Below are 11,783 nucleotides of genomic sequence, written 5' to 3' on the forward strand. Positions count from 1 at the left end.
GAAAACAGAAATGTCAGTATATGCAGCGACCAGCATTTTTTCGGCACAGCGAGAGGTATTGCACAGAGGAATAGGGGGGGGGGGGCGGGACAAATCGGAGAGAGTTCAATGCTGTCACGGACATTGTCCATTATCACAAGATTAAGAGTGAGAAATTCACAGCCCAGAATGGTATTATGAGAACAGTGAGAAAACACGTGACACTCGGCAACGCTCAAGATGTCCTGTATAATGAGGCGACCTGTGCACGCCGCCAGAGGTAAGATACGGTGCGAGCTGCCAGTGCAATGATAGAGGTTCGATACACGCGTTTTCGCTTTAAGAACTCGGCGGCAAAGGACGGCGCTAATAAGAGACAGCAGCACAAGTGCCCACAAGAGCGAGAACAGAGACACCATCGACAAACACTTCAACAACAATGGCGGCGGAAGACGGAGGACTTGGACAGATTTACAGAAGTGGAGTTATTGCCTCCGGAACTACGGTCGTTTATTTTGCTCCGGGCGGGAGCGGGAACAATGGCGCTTGGCAGAGAGAGATCGGCGATGGGGAGAAGGCGACCGGCGTAAAGAATAGTTAGGACGTTGAAGATGGGAGAAGTCCGTAAAGGTGCCGGTGGAAACAGGTGGCGAATGAGGCTTATGGTGATAGCAGAACGGGATTGCACCGTTGTCACAAAATTCGGCGCATATTAGAAAGAAAGGGCGCAGCGCTTAAGCCGCGATCGCACCCGCGCGTTTAAAATAAAACAGAATAAAACTGCGGGGAAGGACCCAAGGAGAGTACGTAGCTTTGCGCGTACTGCTGCCAATCAGCTCGCCGACGCGATACCGAGGGAGGCATGGCCACGCGCGGCGTCGATTTCTCTAGCATGTCGGAGAAGTTTCTGCTCGTTGCCGACGGAAAGAGGCTAACCTTGTCCGCGCTAAAGAGATACCCTCCACCCTTAGCTCCTGCGCCGATGACTGAGCGTGGCGAGATTGACCTGGATTTTTCTAGGTGGTGATTTCCGCGCTCGACCAATGAGGTCGCGCGCCCGGCGCGAGAAGAAGGAGCTTTTGCAGTTGATACTGCGTATATGTGCGCGCCTGCCTTGGCGCGAAGAAAAAACAGACGCGGCCTGCGCCTAAAAATGAGGGGCTGCAACTGCTCTCTGTTAGCCCGATCCGCCGATCAAGCTTCCGATAAGCTCGCCCGCTAGACTCCCGGGAGAACACCACTCGCCCAGCCCGGACCAGCGAGGAAACGTGCGCCAACCTGCGGGACGGCCCCGTCGTGCTCCTCAGGTCGTCTGACTGTCGCAGTGCCCGGTTAACAATTTGTGTTTTGTTTGTTTGTCTCTCTAAGTGTTAGTGCACTTTAAGTGCGAAGGTTCTGTTAAATTGTAATCACTCTCGATTGTTCCTTTGCATGAGTTGCATTGTATTTGTAAATCACTTTGCATGTGCTAGTTCGAGTGACTAAATTCCTCTGTATCGTCTCTTAGCTGTATAAACTTTTGTTTTGTGAACATTTGGCTCCGACCCGTTCTCCGGCTTGTGTCGGGAGAAAGACGGGCACCAAACGACCAACCCCCTTGTAACTTGGTAGCTGGTCTCTGGCTGAGCTTGCCACGCTGAGTCGAGGGCATCTCCTTTGTGACCGAGACCGCTACCCCCACACGCTCTAAGGGTGTCTGGGAGCACAAGAAAAAGTGCGCGAAGTGGTGACATATTCTGGCGTCCGCGTCAGGACTGTTTCGTGCTTTGTAAGCGCAGAGAGCGGAGAAAGAGTCGGAAGCAGTTAAGCGAAGAGTCGTAAACGAGTGTTTAGCAGCAGAGCGATATTGTGAGGAGTCGCTCTGAAGCGGTTAATGAGGTTCGCAGTGTCGAAGTAATCTTTGTCTTGAGGACTTCGTTCTCCAAACATGGGGTTGCAGGAGCTAGTTGAGATTGGCATCCAGATGGGGATAACCGGAGCCGAATTGGGAAAATGGGTGCACGAGGAGAGAGAGAAGGCTGAAAAAGAAAGACAGAAGGCTCGAGAAGCCACCGAGAAAGAGAGACAAAGAGAACGAGAAGAGAAAGAGAGAAGGCCAGAAGAGGCGAGAAGAAGCAGAACAGCTCGCCTTGGAGCGAGAAAGAGAATTTCAGAAAGAGTATGGAATTCTTGCGAGGAAGCTGGATGAGGTTCGGCGTTTGAACAACGTCAGGGAGCCAGCGGAGCTTATTCCCGGAGGGGCCGGGTGGAAGACTAACGAGTTTGATTTGTCAGCAACCACAGAATAGGTTGTAACTAGCTCACTAATTGAGAGTTTGGATGTGGAACAGCCCGTTCCTACAACTCAGATTAAAGAGAGTGAGGACCAGACCATAGGGTCGCTCTCTCAAGGAAGTGAAAGTGCAGCTACTACCGAGGTAGAAGGCAGTGTGGACCTGGCCAACCTGACACCTCAGTCAGAGTGAACCTTAAGGAAGGCGCCTGACGTTGAGGAAGAAAGCAGGACTTTCACCGAGAAGTCATAGTGCTGCAAGCCTGATTGGTGCAGTAGTGACCATAAGAAAGAGCGGCCAAATCACGCAGAGCGCGAAGGCACTGTCGTCACTGTAGTTGCGGATAGCGCTACAAGTGAAAAACCGGACCCTGTTCAGGAGGAACCCTCGACCATCCAGGAGGACTTTCCCGATGAGGAAAGCGAGGTAAATTCTTCCTGCGGGGAAGCTGAATGTTCCGCAGACAAAAAGCCTTTTGGTGACTGCACTGAAAGTGACCATCTGAAGGAAGGAATTGAAGAAGAAGAAATGAGTGCGATTGAAGACAATGCGTCTCCAACCTCTGGTGAGCCGTGCCCTGAGCGCGCTACATGAGGCAAGGTCCGAAAAAGGACCACAAAGGAAACATCTGGCCGAGAAGAAAGTTCATTCCTCGAAGAACATAGGGGGACTGAACCAGCGGCTTCATCGCGAGAACTAATCTCGAATGATGCAATTAAAAAGAAAACGGGCTTGCCCCAAAGAAGAATGAGGAAGGAAGTAGGATAAAAGAAAACCAAGCTGAAAACAGCTCAGTCGGGTGCAAGCAAGCTGCACGACCATCGCAGCAAAGTGAAAAAGAAGCTGCGACGAACGAGCCCCACTTACAGAAGGGACTCAGTGTGGAAGCGGAAGCGCAAACAGAAGAGCGCACGCCGAGAAGAAACACACGAAAAGAGGAGTCGTCTGAGCGAACTGGGGTCAAATTTGATCGCAACAGACGTGCTAGCCGATGGAAAAGAGGAAGGGCTCGAAGTCCGAGCAGAAACACACCGAGAAGTACGAGTAGAAAGCGGAGCCACAACCGCGTTCGGAAGAGAAGCCCCAGTAAAAGGCGGAAGAAGAGTAGAGCTCACCACAGGAGGAACGGCCAGAGTCGCGTGCAAAAGAGAATCAAAAATACGACAGAAAGCTTGAGGGAAACAGTCCTGTTTCGAGCACACGTCGCCCGAATATGGAAATATAGGCGCAAGATTGACTTGAACTTGAATGCTCCCTGTTTGTGTGGTGTTCATGTATTGCCGAGTTGCGGTATGCGTTGAAGTACATTGTGACTTTTGTCAAGTGCCATGTATGTAAGAACATGATTGAATGTGCGTATTTTGGCATTCGCCATTGAGTTTGTTAGCGCAAGCATGTGCGCGCGAATTTTGTGTTTTGTGAATAATGGTGCACAGTCTTCTTAAAGGAAGGGGCAGTGTCACAAAATTTGGCGCATATTAGAAAGATAGGGTGCAGCGTGTTAGCCATCGCGCCCGCGCGCGTAAAATAAAAAAAAAACGCGGGGAAAGACCCCCGGGGAGTGCGTGGCTTTGCGCGTACTGCTGCCTCTCAGCTCGCCGGCGCGGCGCCGAGGGAGTCATGGCCGCGCGGGGCGTCGATTTCTAAGCTTGTCGGAGAAGTTTCGGCTCGTTGTCGATGGAAAGGGGGTAACCTTGTCCGCGCTGAAGTGATACCCTCCTCCTTCGCTGCTGCGCCGATGAGTCAGCGTGGCGAGAATAACCTAGATTTTTCTAGACGGTGATTTTCGCGCTCGATCAATGGGGTCGCGAGACCGGCGCGAGAAGGCAAGAAGCTTTTGCAGTTGATACTGCGTGTATGTGCGCGCCTACCTTGGCGCGAAGAAGAAATAGACGCGGACTGCGCCTAAAAATGAGGGGCTGCAACCGCTGTCTGTTAGCCCGATCCGCCGATCAAGCTTCCGATAAGCTCGCTCGCTCGACTCCCGGGAGAACACCACTCGCCCAGCCCGGACCAGCGAGGCAACGTGCGCCACACGGCGGGACGGCCCCGTCCAGCTCCTCAGGTCGTCGGACTGTCGCAGTTCCAGGTGAACAAATTGTGTTTTCTTTGTTTGTCTCTCTATGTGTTAGTGCACTTTAAGTGCAAATTTTCAGTTAAATTGTAATCACTCTCGATTGTTCCTTTGCATGAGTTGCATTGTATTTGTAAATCACTTTGCATGTGCTAGTACGAGTGACTGTAAATTCCTCTGTATCGTCTCTTAACAGCATAAACTGTGTTGTTTTGTGAACCTTTGGCTCCCACCCATCCTCTAGCTTGCGACCGCCGAAAGCCTGGCACCAAACGAGCAGCCCCCTTGTCACTTGGTAGCTGGTGTCCGGCTGAGCTTGCCACGCTGAGTCGAGGGCGTCTCCTTTGTGACCGAGACCGCTACGCCCACACGCTTTAAGGGTGTCTAGGAGCGCACGCAAAAGTGCGCGATGTTGTGCAACCGTCTCGGAAACTCGGGACGTGTTGGTGACAAAGCCGTGCAACTTGGCCAGGAAATCCACAGGCATAGATAAAGGGCAGTTATCCGGGGTGTGCCATGTGTTATGACGGCACGGCGAGGCAACGGGTAACGACACGGAGCTGCCGGTGGTGGTGGCGACGGCACGACGGATGGGCAGGATACATACGAGTGGAGGCGCAGTTGTCTGGAGGAAACAGCGGCGTAGGTGAGTGGGGTGGTGACAGGTGGAAGCCGAAGCATGGAGGGCAAAATGTCGGCGACCTGCTCCTGGATGGCGGGTTGAAGCGTGCGATCAAGGAATAGCGCAGGGTCTCCAGACACAGGCAGGGAGGGCAGTTGGCGGGCCTCCGCTTCCCTTATGACTGACTCGATCTCGGGAAGTAGTGTGGTCCGGTCAGGAGGGATACCACAAGCTGCCGGCGCAGGAAGCAACTCGTTATACACGCCAGAACGACGACTAGAAACCAGCTGTTTCTTCAGGAGATCATAACTTTATCAAAGCTGTAGAACGTCGACGACTGCTCTCGGATTGTTGGCGAGCAGCATCTGAAACGCGTCGCCGAAGATACCTTTTAGGATGATAATTTTACCAGCCTCAGGCATCTATGGGTTGATGTGCTTGCATATATCCACAAATCTTTGATGTAACACGTGAAAGTTTCTTCCGGGTGCTGAGCGCGGGCGCGGAGCCGTTGGTCGGCGTGCAGTTTGAGCACAGCGGGGCGGCAAAATACCTCCGAGAAACTGGTCTTGAAGGCATACAAGGTAGTCAAGTAGGCTTCGTGATTGCGGAACCACAAATTAGCTACGTCGCATAGGTAGAATAGGACATTACCGAGCTTGGTAGCATCGTCCTACTTGTAGCCGCTGATACGCTTGTACGTCGACAACCAGCCGTCGACATCGTGGTCGTCGGCGCCGCTCTAGACGATGGGGTTACGCTGCCGGAGCATCCCGGAACAGGTGATGGCAGGTGAAGGGATGGGGCTGTCTGGCTGGTAACGTCAGGCATGTCGGAGTCGGAGCTAAAATGCGGCTACGGAGCTCCGGGTTGAGAAGGAGAAGGTACTGCAGCCGCTACCAAAAGTAAAGGGGGTTGTGACTCAGTCTAATTCGGGTCACTTGCAGCGTCCCATAACAGTCCTGGCCAAGCGTGCGGTCGGTATGCAGGCTTCACACCTCAGGGTCGTCGTCTTCTGTCACCTCCGAAATTGAGTGTGGCTGCCGTGCTAAAATTGCAATACCTGCTGAAGATTTTGCTTGTCACAAATCGCTTTGGACGGCTCACAGTATTTTGCTACTTTCCCAGCAATTTCCCGGCCACTGCACATTTTCGTTTTTGCACTATGTTACTCGAATTAATCTTAACCAGCTGATCTATCATCTTTGATTGAGCTGGGTATTTACCAGTAGCCTCCGTACTGTGTCCTCCTCATGTTGGTTACTCCTACCTGACACGTTTGTTTTTTTTTTTTGCGTCCACCGTAAGAGAGAACAGAACTCTTTGAACGCTCGTACGCTAAAACCATCCGCATTCTATAACTGCGTGATGATTTCAAAATAGGAGCTCCTCTTCTCCATCGGTGAAGTGGAGATTTTACCTGTTGCTTCTTCGAGCGGCACTCATTCTGTGTTGATACATGTAGGCTCGTTGACGTTCTCACGCTCTGTGCTCAATGGAGACTCGGAACCAAATGACCAACATAACATCGTTATTTCCAGAATTAGGTTATGTGAAATTATTTGATCCTTCTTCCTTCTTAACGCTGAAACTGTACTAAATTTTAAAAGAATTGCGGCAAACGTAGCAGATAAAAACCCTTCTCCGCATCGCAGTGCACTGTCCGAAACGTCGGCGTGCAAAGGTAGTGTCCTAATTTATAAGATGACTTTAAAGAGGCACAAAACCGATTCAATTTGGTTTATAAAGTGCCTGATGTTAAAAACAGGCATCTCTACCCGTCGCGTATTTCACCACCAAAGTAGGGCAACATCAAGAACATTTTTTGTTTCAAGGTTAGATCTCAGCGCAATTAATTTGGAATGGAAGACTGTCGTTTTTGGTCTTTTTGGATTAAGTTTGATTCAACAAGGGATAAAGTTTACATTTTTAAATTAATTTTTCTAAAAATAAATACAACTTTCCCCTCCGAATCAAGGTCAGCTCAGCCACATAGCGGAAAAAATGAGTTTTTTGTCACAAAATACATGAAGTTGGCATCAGTTCTCCCCGAAAGTGGCAAGGCGGCTTTCAAGAATTTTTTTTCGTCGTCGATTTTCACGAAAATATTTCTGCATATTAATAATAACCTTCTTCTATTTTCACAACAGTTTTTTGTTATATCTGAGAGGAAGTTTGTCTGAACTTTACTGCTATCCTGAAGACATAAAACACATCTGCCTTGACAAAATGCCGGTGTAAAATGAGTATTCATACGATATTTTAAGGGCATTGCTTGGACTGCGGCATGCATAGAAATTTTTATGCAGAAGACATGTTTAGCTCACAATTCTGCTGCCCAATCGTCGCACACTGCCAGGAGTAAGAACAACAATTATGGAAAAAATATATGCTTCAGAAAACTGAACGTAGAAGAATGCCATGGGCTGCATTTTAGTTGTTTAAGTGAAAAAAAACGCGGCTAAAAAATCAGACAGCAGTGAATAATTCTGTTCCTTACTATGAGCGAAAAGTGAGAACAATGAGGAGATGAAGGGATTCAACGCTGACCGCCACATTTACTCGTATAAGTTGCGCTAAGGTTTTATTACTTGGTGACATTTTGAATGCAGCCTTTCCCTGCCGCCTCTTTCCACAATCTCGCAGTCGACTTTTGCGTGATAGGAAAAGTGAGGCGTCCAGCACAAAAGCCTACTTGCCAGTCTTTACCGTTTGCCACTTTCGCTTGCATGTGCCCGTAAAATGCGTATTTTGGTAATTCTTTCAAACATGAACTTCGGTACACCGCATAATTTCGAATCCAAAAACAGCGTCTTCGGTTCGTATTTGATGGCGCTGCCAGAATTATATAAACCGAGACTATCGAGCAAGCGTAGCAAGCCTAGCCGAACAGTAGACGCCGCTCCACTGGCTCCCACTCCGGCTCCGCTGGCCACTGCGGCGAATGTTGACAACAGGCTCCACTCAGAATTTAGTATTCTTAAACTTTCGTTTACTTCTGTCAACTCGAAGCACAGTCTCCAAGAATACACTTTTGAAAACAAAATTTATGGGTTTCTGCAGATCTAATCATGTTTTACGGTATGCACCACAGGTGTTAATACAACAAACTTATCGGAGATTTCAGTCAAATTAAACAAATGTTATGGAAGATTTAGTCAAATTTCGCTTAATTAGCAAAAACAAGTATTACGACTGAACATTAGGTATTTTTTACATTTGGAAAAAGAATAACCTTTAAATGTTTTTGTTCATGTTAAATGAAATCAACTTCCCCTTTCATTAGGTGCGGTTTGGATGGCGTCTAAGGATAGAAAACTTGGGAATTCAGAAACGAATTTTTCATTCTTGTAAGTGACGCCATGAAAAACACGCTGGGTGTTTGACAGCTGATCCAGAATCACTGCTCAACTTCTAAAGAGGGAACCGAGTTCTTGGATGCGAAGCTAAAATTTCCTGCTCTGCCTTCTGAACTAATCGCTGGCTTTGCAAAACATTACCAATGGTACATAATATTAAATCCAGAAACAAATTTTAAGGTCAGACTGGCGTGACCTCGCATGTAATCCAACGTAATCAAAGCGCAGCCAATGTATTCAGGAAATTAATGAAAGTGGCAGTAGCGCACACCAATGACGCATCGCGCCAGTAGCCAAAGAGGAAGTAAAGAAAGCCTTAATGGCAATGAAAACGGGAAATGCAAGGTGAGGATAAGGTGACAGCAGATCTGTCAAACTAGCCACCCTGTACACGGGAATATCTTATGACTTCGAGCGTACCAGAAGCTTGGAAGAACGCTACCATTATCTTAATTGATTAGAAAGGAGACGTCATGCACTTGAAAAACTACAGACCGATCAGCTTACCTTGAAATTTCTTAATGATATTTACTAAGGTAATCGCAACTAAAGCCAGGAAAACCTTAGACTTCATTCAAAGAAATAATCAGACATGCTTTCCTAAAGGTTTCTTGACAAAAGACCATATTTACAAAATCAATAAGAGGGTACAGAAATGCACAGAATATAACCAAACTCTTTAAATAGCCTCGATTATTTACAAGAACTCATTCCACTAAGTGGAAACTTTAGCAGTCATACAGGCATTGCGTAACCAGGGTGTAGAAGAGCCTTATGTGAAAATATTGGAAGATCGGTTTCGTTTGGTTTATGAGGGTAAACACCCCAAAGAAACTCAGGCTATGAGAGACGCCGTAGTGGAGGGCTCCGGAAATTTCGACCACCTGGGGTTCTTTTACGTGCACTGACATCGCACAGCACACGGGCCTCTAGAATTTCGCCTCCATCGAAATTCGACCGCCGCGGCCGGGATCAAACCCGCGTCTTCCGGGTCAGCAGCCTAGCGCCGTAACCACTGGAAGATATCTATAACGAATGCAAAGCTAGAATAGCCCTCCTTAAAAGCAGCAATAAAAATGCAATAAAGAAAGGTGTCAGGCAGAGAGACACGATCTCGCCAATGCTGTGCAGAGCACTTTTAGAGATGTTCCGTTGGCTGGATTGGGAAGAGGAAGGGAATAAGAGTGGGGAGGCCACCTAAGAAATCTGCGATGCGCTTATAAAATTATCTTGCTAATTCACTCAGGAGATAAAATGCAACGCTTCATCAATTATTTAGGCAGCCAGAGCAGAACGGTGGGCCAGAAATTTAACATGCAGAAAACAAAAGTAATGTTCAACAGTCCCGCAAAAAGTACAGCAGTTCACAACTTGTAATCAGGAGCTGGAAGTGGTAAGAGAATACGCTTGCATCACCTGCAAGCCAATATGTTGCTCTAAGAGGAACTTCTACGCCCCCTTTAAAATTAGCAATGATCAGTATAGCATGTAGCCACCGACGTCACGGGCACTAGCGCAAAGCCGAAGAGGCCGAAGTGTCCCCGACACGCGCTCGAGAGAACGCTCGGGATATGCACCAAACCCTGGCCAACCCCCGACCGTGTGTATGTGCTATCGTATTTGAGGCAACAGCAACAATAACAACAACGCCCGGGACCTTGGACAGGGTCAGACGCTGCCGCCACCGCTCCGCTGCTGCTTTCTCTCCGGCAGGCCTCAAATAAATGTGGCCGCGGTCGCCTTCGTCGGCGACCTCCACATTGTGGTGACCTCTTACAACTCGAACGCCCCCACAACCGGCGCACCACAGCTGTACTTTCGAACCTTCGAGTTCCAGCCTCACCATGGAACCACCGCAAGATGAGTGGCGCCCGATCCCGCCCCAGGACCCGTCCCGAGTACAGTGGTAGCCATTCCTCCCGCACAGCCCCATTGCATGGTTCGTTTCCCCAGCACGCGCTAGACAGAACGCTCGGAACCTTGGGCAGGGCCGGACGCTGCCGACGCCGTTCCGCTGCTGTCTCCTCTCCGGCAGCCCTCCAACAAACGTGGCCGCGGTAGCGCTCCTGGGCGACCTCCACAAGCACTTTATGAAACGTTCAACTTCAGAAATAAAATTCCTTTAAAATTTCTCATGAAAGGAATCGGTGTAAAATGCCGCGACAAAATAGCAAATCACGCTTTAAAACAACCGTTTAAAACGGCGTTGGGTAGAAAGTTATAACTGTAAACTGAAAAAAGCAGCACAACTTGACGACTGATTCTTAACAATGGTGCCCTAATTTTACGATTAAATGCTATGCTGCCTGTACTGCATCAAATATTTCGATATTATTCTGATTAGAAAAAAAATATTTAGATATGTACAAATGCCAAGTTTACCAGATACATTGACATTCACAAGTAGACGTGACGCTAAACACGTAAGGCGAGCCAATTAAAGAGGTACCATAAGCATCTTTGAGCAACTAACAGGAATTGCTTGTGAGTAATTTAAAACGGGATGGCACACCTATTAGCAGAAGAGTGAAACAGCAAAAATCTGATAGAAAAAGAAGACATTAGCGCCAGTTTTGTCTAAAGGCCAGAACAAGACGATCGTTGTTAACAGCAATGAATGGGGCACGAGCACTGCTGAAGGAAGTCTTCCTCTCCCAAGAAAGAGTTCCTCCGACAAGAAACTGACCAGCTTCCTTCGAAGGCGGCCAAATACTGGCCACACAGCGCGGCGTCGAAAGCCACCAGCGACCGCGGTGCATCGACCACGCCAAAAACAAAAAGACCCAAAACATTTAACAGGCTAGCAGAACGGCCGCTGGGGAAGCGGCAGCGGAAGAAAAAGCTCGAGATGTTCTGCACATGGAATCCCGCAAGAACCTTGTGCCAAAATACACGCGCTACTACGCAGTTGACTCTAGCGTGGCAATTAGATTCTTAAAGCGGGCAATTCGAACAGGTACTGTAGCGTAAAACATCCCACCGCTCTAGTCGATTACAAGTAGGCAGCACTGCCCAACCAAGTTTCCAAACGAAGTCGCGTAGATGGTCTGGGAGAGGTGTCGACGCTAATCGCGCCCACTGAACGCGGCGCATCGGTGAGTGGCGAGCCGCCGGCACAACAGACAACCACAGCGAGCCCATAATGTCCACCACACGGTCTGCAACGATGTAGACATCAGGTGCTAAAGCGCTTACATGCCTGAAAACGCCACTGACGTAACATGGAATGCGGTAGGCTGCTCTGATTGAGGTCCATGAATAACAGGGGCCGAGGGATTCAAAAACCGCAAAGAAGGGCCCAAATAGTACCGCGCCAGGGTTCGCGCGGGAGATGCGTTCCTCAACAGGATACGCAAAATGCACTTCAAAGCTAAAAATGAGGACGTGATAGACGAAGTTCACAAGGCAAAACCACCTCTCTCCCGTGGTTGTCCAAGAACAGCACGAGCCACAAGCTTGGTTCCGCCTAACCGAAA

This window comes from Amblyomma americanum, chromosome 8 (assembly GCF_052857255.1).
Source record: "Amblyomma americanum isolate KBUSLIRL-KWMA chromosome 8, ASM5285725v1, whole genome shotgun sequence".
In the NCBI taxonomy this organism is placed as follows: Eukaryota; Metazoa; Arthropoda; class Arachnida; order Ixodida; family Ixodidae; genus Amblyomma; species Amblyomma americanum.